This window comes from Callithrix jacchus, chromosome 4 (genome assembly GCF_049354715.1).
Source record: "Callithrix jacchus isolate 240 chromosome 4, calJac240_pri, whole genome shotgun sequence".
Classification (NCBI taxonomy): Eukaryota; Metazoa; Chordata; class Mammalia; order Primates; family Cebidae; genus Callithrix; species Callithrix jacchus.
Window position 1 is genome coordinate 99,621,182 of NC_133505.1, and position 16,629 is coordinate 99,637,810.

Here is a 16,629-nt window from a genome sequence, read left to right on the forward strand (position 1 = left end):
TTGGGGATCTTCATTGCTTCCATTGAGATACTTTCTAAATATTATTTTTCTTTTGTGTCACAGAGATTAAGTGAAATTTCCCAGTTAAGGAAACAGGTTAGCTTCTTGTTGCTGAGACTCGCTGGCTTTTAAATTGAAATAAAACAGACCCACTTGCCGTGCAGTTGTTTGGATTGTCTTTTGCATGTTCTAAGGTGCCTGGGATAGTCATTCTTCAGAAAGCACATTTCTTGATGTGGAGGTATTTGCATGCACAGAGGACAGACTAACAACATTGTACTGGCAAGCCTCCTTAGCCAGGCTGAAGTGTGAAGTGTTGTAACTAATTGGGATGCTTCAGACAGAAAACCTGTTAGCTAAGTAGTTAAAGGAATTGTGGGAGAGGAAATTCTTAGGTTATTCAACAATGACTTTCAATTTCATTTTGGCTATGAAAATGTGCCAGTGGATACTAGACTCATGTCACTTTGGCCTGAGTGAAGCAGCCAGCACTGTTGCCATAGTGAAAGATGTAGAAAATGTGCACCCAACTGGTGTGTGAGGACAGAGATTTTTATTTATACTTAAATCTCTGCACACATGTAGGTACTTTTTCCTATTACAGTTAAATCTTTTATATTTCAGGGACCATAACTGAAAGAAATGTGTCTAAATGAAATAATTGATAGGCTTAAAATAAAGATGTTAGTAAGCTAATAAAAATGTTAGTGAGACAAAGCATGACATTATAAAAGGTAGCATTGCTAGTGGCTAATATATTTACTTCTTTCAATAATAAACTCACACTTTATAAGAACACATATAAAGGTATACAGAGATTAGAACATTTTGATGATATAAGGTACTACACATGCAACTTGAAGGAATGACCAGATTCATATCTGAAAGTTTGAGGTTCCCACTCATAAAAAATATACTAGTATGGAGGGACTTAAAAAAATTTAACTTAGAAAAAAGAAACAAAACTCAACATTCTGCTAATAAGCCACTTATAAAAGGCCACATGTTATGTGATTCCACTTGTATAAAATGTCCAGAATAGATAAATCTATGGAGACAGAAAGTAGATTGGGGTTGAATAGGCCTGGGGAAAAGATGGGAAAAGAAGCTGAAGGGCAATGGCTAGAGGGAACAGGATTTCTCTTGGTGGTGATAAAAATTCTTTAAAATTGCTTGTGATGATAGTTGCACATGTCTGTGCATATCCTAAATATCATTAAACTGTACATTTTAAATGGGTAGACTACATGTATGTGGAATATTTCTCCATAAAACTGATTTATAAAAAATTCTTGTACACTTTCCATTTAATCATCTACCATACATCTCATCTAAAGTAAGAAAGTTCTTATAATTCTAAATGTTTAAATAGCCAATATGCCTGGGTATTTACCCAGTTCTCCACTCCCAGGTGGGACTGGCAAAAGTAGGTAGGGGAAATGGGAGTGGTTCTTTCTCTGCAGGGCTCCAATTTTAGTCCAAACAGTTATATAGACATCAAAGAGCACACCAGGACAACCAGAATGGAACAGCTGCAGACCTCCTTTGATCTCTACCCAATGACCTCTTCGTCACATTTAGTGTCCCTTTTAGTCTGGAGTTATTTTTTGAATTCTTATTCCTTCTAGGAAAGCTATTGCCTATAGACTAATGTTGGTTACCAAGATATTTTCTACAAGCTGTATTCAATAATTTTTCCTTGTGGACAGTGTGTGTTCTTTATATCTATTTGGTGTTGAGATAACTGGGTTATAAGTCTCTTTTTGACATAGCAGCATCCCGGTCTGTTATAATTGGGCTGCAATTAGAAAGATAATCTTGATAATTCAGAGCTTGTCATCTATGTGCTCTCTAGCTCTTTTGTTTCTTCAGTATTTAATCATTCCACTGATGTTGTTCCCTTTATAACATAAATTAGTTAGAGGAAAGAAATTCTCAAATCAAACAATTAGCTACTAGTTCTAATTAAGAGGTTGGTTGGAAAAAGCAGCCAAAATTAATAATTTAGATAGTTTGATTTTTCATGTACTAAAGAAAAATAATCACAATCATGGTTAGGAAGTTTATACAATTATGGACCTTCTGTTCAGTATTCAGGCATATTTTCTGAAATTTATTACTTCAAAAGTGTTTGAAGTGTATGATTGATTTGATAGACATTTTACTTAAACCCATTACGTTCCACTTAACCCACCAAAAATATATTAAGTACTAATGACAGAACAGAAATTGAGCTGGGGTTCTTGTGGGAAACTTAAAGGGAGAATAAACAAACATACAGTGGCAGGTGATCTTTCAATGAAGCTGATTTATCTGCAACAACAACAAAAAAATCTGATACAAAGAGAACATGTGATATGCAATATAATTTAACAAATGGAAGATACATTTATTGAAGTTTATATGTAGAGTGCTGGTTTAACGAATATGTAAAATTTGAGCAATTCAGTACTTTACTGCAAAAATACATTATCCTGATAGCATCATGGGGACCTGAATAAATATGTAAATCTACTTATTCCCAAGCATAGCTACATAAAATGAAGTAGTATGTGTGGATTTCTCATGTTTTAATATCAAATTATTTACCACTTCATTGCTTTGGAGAACATGTGAAAAGAACTGAATGCCCTCATGTCCATTAACTTTTTGGTTCATTTGTTTTTTGTTGTCATAAGCATTTATGGCAATGGACAAAATCAGCAAGAGAAATGTGTTATTACACATTGTAACCAATAAAATTAAACAGTAAATACATTTGGTTCTCAATAATATAATGTCTTTTCCTAAAAGACAATTAAAATGTGAATCGTGTTGATCATTTTCTCTCCAGCAAATTACAGGTAGCCTTATAAATATGGGTAATGGTGCTCAAGAAACTAGCATGTTACTACGTGAAGTCACTGTTCATTCCCCACTTATTTCTGGAAGCTTAGCAAAATGAAGACTATCTATTATGTTCCAATGACTCACCTCTTCCCCTCTATAACTTGCAGCACCCTTGCAATTCCTGGTCAAAGTTTATTTTCACTGCCAAACTGAAAACTCCAGAAGCACAGGGCCTTCTTCATTATTGCATAGTAACAGTAAGTAATTAAATATTTCCATTGTAAACTAATCAAGAAGAACCATAAGAAGAGATACAGAAAATTTAAAAGTATGACAAAATGACCTTAGTTCATATGTCTATTTAAACAGTTGATATATTTCTTCTCTTTGTGCCATAAATGGTTTTTGCAGACTCCTACTGAATATGATACACATTGCACAATCTCACTCTCTGTTTACATGTCTGTTTCTTCTAGATCTTGCTCAAGCAACTGAAGAAAGAGTCTTCTGGAGAAGTGCAGCATTTTGAAGGGCATTCTCAGTTCTAGGATCTGGTAAATAAATTTGTGTTTGAATTTCTAGCAATTTGGATAGTCATTGAATGTGTAGTAAATACCAGTAAATAGTTATTGAATTAATGAATGAATCAATGAATCTTTAAAATTCCGGACAGTTTTGTCCTTTTGTGTCTACTAATTTTTTTATCTTACAATGAGCATGTTTCCAAAACAATTTGACATTGTGAGAATCATAAGGATTATTGCCAAAGCAATTAACAATTGCAATTCAAATGTTTTGTATGAATGGAAAATAATCACATTAAGTTCTTATTCAATATATAGATTTGTTTAAGAATAAACTAGTAACATAAAATTGAGTTTATTTCCTAGATTAACATTCTAGGCTTAAATTTTATGGTGTCAGCAATATGATCATTTACTAATTGATGCAACATAATATTAAATATATTCACTTTCTCATAATGCAATGTTTTGTCCCAAAAGACAAGTAAAATGTAGATTATACCACATAATTGCAGAATCTTCCCACACAATATTTTTCATTTTGCTTTGCTCTTTCCAGATACTGTCTTTCCGGTTAATGTCTCATCAGTAAAGATCTTGATCAATCAACAATAGTATAATACTTAAATATTAAATTTCCTTCAAAAGGTAATTACTTTAGCATTTGCAAAGGGGATATGGAATGTTACAGACTAGGAGAGATAGATACTTCAGGACACCCACACAGAATGAGCATTGGTATGGCAGAGGAGTATTACAGAGAATCTCATTGTACCCATGTCCATGCATGGAATAGCCTGGCTGGCTTGAGGGAGCTAATCAGACTAGGCAACAACCACAGGAAAGACACTATCTCTTTCTATATCAACAACTCTCCTCCTCCTGCCAAACACCATCAAAATCCTGAATAGTCATATGAACTACTAAATATTAAATTGGAAACCAAAAGCAAACAAAATGAATATAATGATGTGACGTTGTTGGGAGAAGGCAATGCAGAGCACTTTGGGATATGTGATTTTTCTGACCCACGGAGGTTTCCTAGAGAACAAAGTCTGAAAGAGTGGGAGGAAATAATCCATGCACATGCAAAATCTGGTGAGTGGGAACCCTGGCACTCACCAGAGAGAACATGTGATATTCAGTAAATAAAGTAGGATCAGGCAGTCACAGGACTTCACATGTCAACGTATTCACTTTGCTTACTCTCTATCCAGACATAGAAGCCATAAAACAACAAAAGGACAGAATTAAACAACAAATAATGGAATAAAGCAATGTTAACAACAAAAACGGAAGAGCTCGATATAGTAAACACACTTTTAAAATGTGAAAGAATATATTTTTTAGGCTCATTTGCTGTTGTTAATTACAAAATTCTAGTCTATGGATAAAATTTAAATACATGTTTTGTGGACAGGTTCTATTTGTTCCGATTTTTAGGTTTCACATTGTAAGTTTAGTACTAAATCACTAACTTTGGGTATGTTGAGCAATGGTTCACTGAGCATACTGAAATGTTTGAGACATCAAAGTTTCCTAAAGGCATACTTAGTGGACAAAGAATCATTTATTGGGGGTAGGAGGCATTGTAACAGTTTGCTTTAAAAGGTAAACATAACTGTGAAAATGTAGATCTTGGTCTTGAAAAAGATTTGTCTTTTTAATATACTTTATCCAATATCTATATACAACTACAATTTTTTTTTTCTTTTTTTTTACAAATTTTGACTCCAATCTTTGTCATTAAAGACCAATTCTCCTACTGGTAGTTTACACTCTGTTTTGAGTAGATGGCCCTTTCAACCATCGTGAATATTTTAAATTAAAGTTGAAATATTTTCAAAGTGCATGCGCTGCTCCAGGGCTTTAGGCCAATATCCATCAATTGCTTTGCTCTTTCGGTTGAGTGCGAGTCTCATCCATGACAGCTTTCTGTAAATTAGAGATAAAGCCTTGTTCTGCCTTTCTAAAATTTTCCATGCAGTTTGATAACTTCTGCATCTTTTCTTTTCCAGGGTCAAAAAAGAAGAGAATTTGTGTTAGATTTAGTCATTTCTCTCATCAATAATTGGCCTTATGTTTACATAGCTTTTTTTTTTCTTATTAGGAATCAGATTAAAGTCACAAATTGTACTCAGATGCATACAGCTTTCCATTAAGGAGAACACATGTCTTTTTATAAGACAAATGATTTTTAAAGCCGCTTTTAAACATAACAAGATTTAGAAACTGAGATATATGTTGATTTTACCATATGGCCTTTGTCCTAGCTTTGTGAAGCTATCAAAATATCTTATCAAACCCTATCTCATGCATTAGCTTATACCACTTTCTCTTCATAAGAAAAATACCCTGGAATAATTTAAGGTTACAATCATATTTGTAATTCAAATTATTGCCACTCTAACAGGAGTTTAAAATATAATTTCTGTTCCTTTGATTTCAGTTTTCATTTTTCTTTATTAATTAAAAGTAGTTACTAAATATAAAAATATAATTTTCACACTAATAGTTTAAATATAACAGAAAAGTGTTATTGTGTAATGATAAATTTCTATTTCATTTTATATATAATTTATTTCTATGGTTTTTATTTTTATATTAACTGTAGTTACCTTTTATATTAAGGAAATAGAAGTTTCCAGTTGCTGTCATTAGCTCTTGCTGTTGTGTCAAGATAGAGTAACAGAAATAAGCCTTTTATTCAGGATGAACTTTGACACTTTGGACTAAGTGATTGCTGGATCCCAACAGTGAACCAGGTACTGCTACGAACACAGGAAGAATTACAATTCCTACTTCTCATGACCTCTGGACTCTGAAGTATATATCCTTCAGTTCCTCAGGTTCTGTTGTGGGATTTATATGTGCACATATTGCTTCCCCACTCAACATTATCCATGAATTATGTGCACACACTCCAGTGTCCCCCTTTCTAGTCACTGGAGTAGGTGATGCAGGCCCTACAGAACTTTACAGAGAATGCTCAGAGTCCTCGCAAGTACCTTGATGCCAACCATATCTGGCTATGATGCTATTTCCTTTATGTGTAGTTTCTCATGTGTTTCTCATCTGTTTGGATAGTGGCATGTACTAGAAGTATTTTAAAGTGCAATTTCACCAGACACTGTGTTCAATGCTTTTCTATAGTGCATATATTCCATCTACTATATTCTTTCTTCTTCTATTCTTGTCTAAAATAAAATGTAGACCCTCCCTGCTGCCAGATGCTTCTTCTAGATCCCTCTCATTAGGCAAAAAGAAGTGTGCAATTCCCCACAGCTGTGGCAGTCTCCCCACTCCAGCCCCCATTCTACTTCCCAAACTCTCATATTTACACCATCTCCCTGTGAGGAGAAGCCCACTAATATATTCCCTGTCTCAGCTGCACACAACTTCCTGGAACAGCTCCCGATAAAAAGCCTAAAGCTTCCTCCCTACAGTCACACAATTTTAAATCTTTCCCCACCACAGGCAGACCAGGCCACATATCTTATACTCTAAAGAAGCATTCTTTCTTTCTATGCAATTCATAGTTAACAATATGGTGATTCCAGCTAAAAGAAATACGATCACTACCCTCACCTTATAAGGAGCCCACAATTCCTTACAAAAATATCACCCACTATTTCTTTAATGGAATGTCACAAAAACTTAAAATTGTAAGTATGGGGAACAGGGGAGATACAAATTTTGGGGTGTTTGTATAAAATAATGCATGCTCAGGGGAATATTATCTGGAATGCCAGTCACATAAGCAAAGAGAAGAAAATGCATTTAATGGAATAACATGAACACTGAGTTCAGAAAAATGCTGTATTTACATAATTCTAAATATCTTTGTGAAGAACAAGTCTTCTGTTAGTAATGTACATGTTTTAATATAGCTGAGTATTTGATGTTTGCTGGAATTTGATATTGGGTGGGTATGTGTGAACAGTTACATTTATAGTTATCCCTAGACTTTATAAGTGTTTACCAAAAATAAACATAATAAAATCAGATTTTTAAAAAGGAGATGAGAAATATTAGACAAATTGAATACTACCACATCTCAGTACAGATTCCTTTTATCCCTTGAGGATCTGTGAAATCTGACACTGCTCTGTAGGCAAACTAAAGCAGTGTTCAGAATACCATCCAACATTAGAGGACACACGTATTTAGTCTCAACAACCTTGACAGATGTGCACATCTCCATTATAGAACTAGGACACATATATAAGTAGATGTCCTTGCCCTCGGTTACTTCTGTTTTATAAATGCAAATACCAGTTTAATTAAATCATAGACTCAAATGGGCTTTCCAGAGTACAGAAATGAGCCTCCACTGAAAGTATCTTGATTTGAAAACATTCAGAGGAAAATACATCTATTTAGTTTAAGAAGTATTTAGAAGGTCATGTTGTCAGAAAAATCAGTGACCTGCTGCAAGTCTTTTTCTAATTTTAAGCTGTGATGGATTATCTATGCACAAGTAGCTTGCACTTATAAACCAAAGCACAGATAGGTTTGATATGATACAGTGGTTTTAAACTGTGCTTTAATTTGCAGCTATTTGAACTACTTCCATTTTTTACAGATATTGAAAATTGGAAATGAGTCAAGCAGTAGCATGTTCCAACATATTGCTCCAAGAAACAGCACATCAGTTCATCATGTACAGTGAGAGTCTAAAAATTAATAACTGAGTAAAAGATACTTAGCTTTAAAAAATCACATAATATGAAACTAGAACAGGCTTTTATTAAAATCTGGCTGTTGCAAGGAAAAGTGCTAAATAGATAGAGTCCAGAAGTCCTGGCAGTGACAATTGCTAACTCTGCAACATTGGTCAAATCCATATCTTCTCTAAGCCTCAATTGTCACCTTCATTAGGTGGGGGGGGGGAGAAACCCAGCCACTTGTATGCATGACTAATGTGAGAATCAAATGAGATAACATATTTTTAAAATGGAAGAGAGCTCTACACTGTTTAGTTTTATTAGTTTTGCAACGATTACTATTGGACACAGTAATCTACTTATATTAAAATAATTATTTATATACTGCTTTTCATGCCTATTTTTCAAATATTTATTTTGCTTTGTTCATTGATTGACTTATCAACAAGCATTGAATTTGCCATATATTTGTCACCTGTGATTTCTTTCCTCATTGATCTCATATCTGGTAAAAGAGATTGACATAAATAAATGTAAAAAATATTATAAATGAAATAAAGGCATATATAGTAGATGTGTTTGTGGCATAATAGTAAACTAACTCAGAAGGAGTGAAGAGTTATTTTATAGAGAATATGATAATTGTATGTGCCAATTGGGATGCACCATGGGGTTCGGACATAGTTGGTCAAATATTTATTCTGGGTGTTTCTGTGAGAGTGTTTTTAGATGAAATTAACCTTTAAATCAGTGGACATGAGTAAAGCAGATTGCTCTACATGTTGTGGATGAGCCCCGTCCAGTCAGTTGAAGGCCTTAATAGAACAAAAAGACTGATATTCCCAGAATTAAGAGAGAATTCCTCAGCTGACTGCCTTTGGATTTCATCATCTGTAACATTGACTCTTCCTAGTTAATGGTTTTCAGACTGGAATATTGGCTGTCCTTCACCCTCCCTTACCACCAGGCTACTCTGCAGATTTTGAATTCATAGCCTTTATAATCAAATGAGCCAATTCTCATTAAATCTCTTCTCTCACTCTCTGTCTCCTATTGGTTCTCTTTCTCTGAAAAACACAGACTACTACAGCTAATATTTCACTTAGGCTAAACACAAAAGATGAGTTAAAATTTGAGATGTGGATGATGAGGTAAAAGACCTTATAAGCAGAGAAAGCAGAAGGTGGGGAGTTATATTTGGGCTGTTCAAAACCTCAAAATTCAATTTGGGCTATCAAGCTTGGAAGTTCCTATGGAGTGCAGAGGCAAGAGCTGAGTTTGGGTGTGAGATCATGAAAGTGACTTGTATGCCACAAAAAAGCATTTGGATTTTAACCTATAGGAAATGAAAAGCCATTTGAAGGATTTAAACAAAGAAATAAGATGATTAAATTTGCATTTTAAAGGATTACTATAGCTGCAGTGTCATATGGATTAGAGAGGGTCAAATCTGCTGGCAGAGAGATTATTGAACTAGTATAAGCCAGGATAATGAGGTCCTGCACTAATTCAGTAGTGGTGGAAATGGAAACGAGATGGATATAAAAGATACAAAAGAGATAGAATCAGCAAAATTCAATAAGTTATTTGGCATGGGGATAAAGAGGGGCCAGACGAGTTAAGCAGGATGCCCAGTATTCAGGTTTGGGGAATTAGATGAAACTGATATTGTAATACAGATAAAGGTGGTTTGTGAAAAATGAGAATTGGTTAGAATTTGAGCATGTTACATATATGACACATGTGGTAGCCCCAGAAAATGGTGCCTAACAGGAAATTACATATATGAATCAAGAGAGAAAAAGATAAGGCTAGAATTGTAAAGGTAGAGATTTGGTACACTAGATGTAAAACTTATGGATATTGATAAGATCGTTCAGGAAACCTGTGAAAAGAAAAAAAAAGGAATATAACTGAGAAAGAAGGCTAAGTCTCACCAAAAATAAATCGCCAGTTTGCTGGTTAAGGACATTTATGGAGTAAGGATCAAGGTAAAAGGTCCTTTGCAAGATGGGCCTTGGAAAATAACAGGTATTTCAATTCAAACACAAATTATAATTTGTGTTTAAATTAAATATCTGTTATGTAAACATGCAGTTTTAACTTACTTTTGCACATCATTGTCAATTTTTAAGCTTATTAGAAATGACCTCTACAAAGTCAGTTGTTTAGTGAGGTGCAAACACTTTAGATATCTTGGACAATGATAATCAGCATTGATTTAAAATCGATACTCTTAAGCCTACCTGGTATTTTAGGAAAGAATTATAGAAGGAAAAGGAAACCTATAGTTCCCCTTTTTCTCAGAGCATGTTTCCTCATCTGGAAAATAAACAACTTATAAAACAAATCAATGTGAAATAGACTAATCTTTAAGGTCATTTCTTGTAATAATGGTCTATGGCCCTATGGTTAGTGTCCTCCTAATATTATGTCCTTAAGTAAGTGGCTTCTCAGTGCTAAATTACTTTATAATTAATGTATATTTTCTGTCTTTTTTTTTTTTTTTTTTTTTTGAGATAGAGTCTCGATCTGTCGCCAGGCTGGAGTGCAGTAGCATGATCTCAGCTGCAACCTCAGCCTTGGCCTCCCAGATTCAGGCAATTCTTGCCTTAGCTTCAAGAGTAGCTCAGACTACAGGCATACTCCATCACACCTAGCTAATGATTTAAATTTTTAGTAGAGATGGGGTTTCACCATGTGAGCCAAGATGGTCTCAATCTCTGGACCTTGTGATCCACCCACCTCAGCCTCCCAAAGTCCTGGGATTACAGGTGTGAGCCAACACACCCAGCCTACTTTATATTTTCTTAATTTTTTTATTTCAGTAGCTTTAGGGTTACAAGTGGTTTTTGATTACATGAATGAATTGTATAGTGGTGAAGTCTGGGATTTTAGTGTACCTAGTGCACCTGTCACCTGAATAGTATACAATGTACCCAGTAGGTCATTTTTCATTCTTTACTCCCCTTCTACCCTCCTCCCTTCTGAGTGCTCAATGCCCTTTATACCATTTAGTTCTTTGTGTACCCATAGCTTAGCTGCCACTTATAAATGAGAGCATATAGTATTTGGCTTTTTGTTTCTGATTTATTTCACTTAGAATAATGACCTCCAGTTCGATCCAAGTTGCTGCTAAATACAATATTTCATTATTTTTTATGGATAAGCAGTATTTCATGGGGGTGTGTGTATAAATATATATATTATATATATATCATAGTATATATATACATATATAGGTATTCATATTTGTGTGTGTGTATATATATATACATACACAAAAATTATTTTCTTTATCCACTCAATGGGTGATGCACACTTATGTTGATTCTGTATCTTTGCAATAGTGAATTATACTGCAATAAATATATATATATACATATATGTTTATATATATATGTGTGTGTATATATATATATGTATATATATATATATATATATATATATATACAGTTTTTTTTAATAGTGACTTATTTTCCTTTGAGTGGATACTCAGTAGTGGGACTGCTGGGTTGAATGGTAGATCTACTTTTAGTTCTTAGAGAAATCTTCCTATCCTTTTCCATAGAGGCTGTACTAATTTACATTCCTACCAGCAGTATATAACATTCCCTCTTCACCACATCTGTGCCTGTATTGATTCCATTTGACTTTTTAATAATGTCTATGCTTTCTGGGGTAAAGTGGTATCTCATTCTGGTTTTAATGAATGCTTCATTATTTTGTCATTTGGGAGGAACAATTTGGACATTTTAGGCAGAACCAATAACTTCAAGTTTTAAAAACAAAGATCTTACTGCATTATGTATTCATCCTCATCAGTGGCCAAGAAGGTCTTCCTGACACAGCTTATAGAACTACAAGGCAAGGTTTGACAAACTATGACCCGCTACTCAAATCTGATTCATGGCTTAAATTGACACAGCACGGTAGCTATGAATGATTTTGACATTTTTGAAGGGTGACAGTAGTCTAATAGATGGAGGAAGAAGAGGAGAAGAAGAGGGAAAAAACGTGGGAGGAGAAGCAGCAGTGATAGAGGCATATGTGGCCAATAAAGCTAAAGCTAAATTCTATCATTAAATCAGTCTCACTATAGAGAAAAAAATTGTTGATCTCTGCACAGAGAATATATGCATAAACAATGTCCAACTATGAGAACAAACAATTGCATTAACATAACCATCAAGAAAAGAAACAAAAAAAAAAGTCCACCACCACCACAAAAACTCTATTTTTAAAATTTAACATAAATTACTAGCAATTTATATCTGTTGGCATGTGCCTGAAATGTCTTCTTTATTTGTACAAGCAGTCTTTTGGAGAGCCCTGTTTTTCATCTGCAGCAGAAGGCCAAAATGTTCCAGATATTCTTGATGAGTTACCTCAAGTTGGAGCAAGTAAGTAATAAATGCGCCTGTTAGTCACGGGTCTATCACTGGCCTGTGAAACAGTCCTAACTCCTGCTTTAGCTCTCTGCTATAAAAACACAATGCTGATTTGTTATTAACCAAAGTACTAGTATAAAAATCCAGGACAACCAACATATCAACCAAATCTTAAAAAAGAAATACGTTTTATGCTTTTAATAGTTTTTGAAAATTTAAAGAAAAATCAATTGCTATTCTTATGGATAGGAAGACAAAGCGTCTTTGAAATGGTAGCCTGTGGGTTTTGTTTGGTTTGGTTTTTAACAGCTGTTTGTTTTTTCTTTTAATAGTTCCCCACCAACTTACACATAACTCTGTTTTTCTTCATTTACTCCTTGGAAAAATTCCTCACCCAAACCTCTCACCTGCTCCCTTTGTTTTCTCCCTCCTGAGGAACGGGTGGGAATACCAGCAATCGCAATAAAATGCACAGACACATATGCACACACACACACACACACACACAGAGACACACACACCACATGCACATTCCTGCTGCTCCTGTTCCTCTCTGTTTTCCTCCCAGATGATCCAAGATATCTATTTTTTTGGTTTGTTTTCTTCTCTATCATAAAGACTGTATATTCCATCCCTCTGAGCACTAGTATTCCTATGAAAATTTTTAAAAAATATTTCATAGATTTTTAAACAGAATTAGGTGTTTATTCCTATTGAGAAAACACATTTAAGAATCTGTAAAAGAACAAAGCATGTGGAAATGTCACTCTAGCAAATGTCGTATTCATTCAAAGAAAAACAATGTACCAATGTCCAGAGATGAGATGTCCCACTGATTTGAGCTAACCTACAATTAAAAATCTAGCATTGCTGGATTCCTGAACAATCATATTTGGATCTATGCATTAATGTACTTTCCTATTTTCCTGATTTCTAATTATTTAAAATTCAAGAAAAATTAGATTAGCAGTACTATTCTGCATTCTCATAATTTTCCTACTAAAGTTTATAATCATTTAAAGATAGCCGGCACCTAGGGAGACACACTCACGCTACAGTAGAGACTACACAGAGAATACAAGGAAGTGATAATTTTATTTTTCTTAGCCTAATAGGCTTCTAACCCAATTTGTTGATACAATTTTGTAAGGTATACACAGGCCACTTGAACAAAGAAAATGAAATTAATCACTAAAACATTAGTCAGGAGAAATGACCGTGAGTCAGTGTTTCTTTTGAAAAAGAAAAGCTTCAAACTTCTAGAGAATTATAAGAAGCTCTGGGGTGTAGGTACTGTTTTGCTTTTCTGAACCCCCAGTGAAGCCTGTGAATGTTACTCAATTCCACTATGGTGAGGTGGATTGTCTTACTGTTTCTACAGCTGCCAGGGTATTAAATTCTGACTGCATCCAATGCTGTGATCATCGTACTGTGTCTAACCACACGCGGGTCAAGTGTTGGATCTAGTGCTGGCAAAGGACTTTACCTTCCTGGAGGCTGTTGGGCTCTGATAAGTACAAGTTTTCTTGTTCTCCAATTATCTGTCCGTCAGCCATGAGGGCTCCTCACCCACCACTTTTAAACTTCCTGGCTTGTTGTATAGATTCTGTATGATTTTTTGTTAGAAACGATTTTGTAAAAGAGCTATTAATACTGCCATTTTAAAAATCAAAGCTTTACTTAACAGAAAAGAGACGCTTTCTTTTTTCTTTTAAGTGGGGGATGGCACTCACCGCCACCCTCAAACTTTAAATAGATATTAACCAATAGAAGATAGAGAAAATGAAGATAAATGGCTTGCACCCGTTCTTTACCATGCACTGGCTCTTGACCATAATTTCAGATATTGCTACTTGAGAATACCAGATTTTACCATTTACTTTGCATTGCCACAGAAAAGCAAATATATAACAATGATTTACAATAAATAATACCATAGATAATACCACATATATTTTAAATGTAATTCATTTATTACTCAATCATTTTACATTTTTTTAAAGGTGCCAAATTTTGTGTTAAATCATTATGGAAGTTCTGTGTATTGTACCTTTTATATGTATATAAAATTGATTTTATTATTAGTTTTTTAAAAATTTATAAAATATTTTTGAAAAAAATTGATTTTCTTTCTATTGTGTATAAATTAACCTCATTCAATGTACTAAAAAAATTCCAAAAATAAAACATACATATACATAATATTTATATCAATGTATATAAAAATTTTAGACTATCTCATTTTTCACAAAAATGTGTCTTCACTAATTCTTACTTTCCAAGAACTATGGGAATTTGGATGTGAGTTCTTGTAAATTATAAAAATGTTTTTGATTTCCTCCTTAGTAATAATTATTTGTGTAGATTTTGAAAGTACAATTATGAGAAATGCATTTTAAAACAGGAAGTACAAAAGAATAAAGAGAGCAATCGCTTTCTTTATTTATTATAGAATGTCCATCTATTATCTTTCTTTTACAGTTCCAAAATCTTAAGGAATAAAACCTGCCAGATAAAACTTTAAACTTCCAGCAATAAGTTGCAAATACAGAAAGATAAACTGTATAAGAAAATTTTAAATAATATCAAAATTACATATAAATATTTTAAATATAAATTATGCTGAATTTTCTAGCAAAAATATTAGAAATAATAAGATGGAAATAAGATGAAGATTCACATTGCCATTAAGATTTTATATTGCAATTAATGATGTATAATTTTTTGTAAGTTGATGCCATGATGTTTTTTATGGTAATTTCCCTTATTTTTCACAAATTTTAAATCTGTAACACAAATTTAAATCAACAGATTCTTTCTTAAAATAATGAAGTAAGCAAACATATGATGATGTTTGCTGAAAAGCACGAGTGATTATTGTTGTCAGTAGGAGCCGGAATTCATAACTCTGTAGATCGTAGCTCTATTCACATTTATATATAATTAAAACCTTCTCTTGCTTTTGAGTATATGTTTAAAGAACAAAGAGAGGATTATGAAGAAATTATACAGAATTGAATTTCAAATGTATGATAGAAGAAAGCACCTGGCCATTTGGATCTTTCTTATAGACAATTAGAAATAGCAGCAATAAACCTATAAACATTTTTGAGTACTTATTGTGTGCCAGGCAATGTTTTAGCAGCATTATGTGAATTGCCTGTTTTAGTTCTCACAACAGTATGGGAGCAATATTACTATCATTTCTATTTTACATAAAATAAAGTGACGTCTTAGAGAAGTAAAGCAATTTTCCTAAGGACATATAGCTATTCAGTGATGGTCTTTCTCATGCCAACATCCATTATTCTTACCACAACTTAAATAAAAATGGAAATAAATACTCAGGTGTACAGAATAATGTTTATAATCAAACTGCAAAACAATGCAAAAAAAGAATGTTTTCAACACTTTCCCTAGAATTAAAATGTTAGCCTTACTGCAATTCTTCCTTTTATTTCAGACTTTTTCCTCAGCTAATTTAACTTGGCTTTCATAGGCATAGGCTATATATGTTAAGTATATAGCCATAAGTTTTACCAATTAGAACTTTTGAGAAATATTATTAAATTCATTATGCATATAGCTAAAATGCATTTATGTTACAAACACCAGCCATGCAGAAAATCACTGTAGAGCAGGGGAATGGAGTGTGGAAAACCAAGTCCTAATATTGAGAGGTTGCCTGATGCTTCTCTAAGCCTCGGCTCCCATCCTGTATCCCAGGTGTTAGGGTTTTAAAGTGTTTGTTCTCTCAAAAACTCATGTTGAAACTTAGTCCCCAGAGCAACAGGATTGGGAGGTGGCACCAATGGGAGGTGTTTAGGTCATGAGGGCTCCGGTCTCATGAATAGATTAATGTTACTATAAAAAAGAGCTTGTGTTACTGGGTTTGTTCACTTCTGCTATGAAAGGAAGAATGATCCTTCCCTTCAGAGGATGCAGTGATCAAGGCACCATCTTGGAAACAGAGATTTGTCCCTTAGCAGACACCAAACTACTGGTGCTTTCATTTTGGTCAGTCCAATCTCTAGAACTGTGAGAAATAAATTTATCTTCTTCAAGTATTCTGTTATAGCACCACAAACTGGACTAAGACACTAGGCTACCTTCATTCTCACATGTTTAGGCCTTGCCTTTTGCCTGGATTTTTCTAGCAGAACATCTACAACAAATCATTCCATTTACATACACCCCCCCCCCCCCGCAACACACACA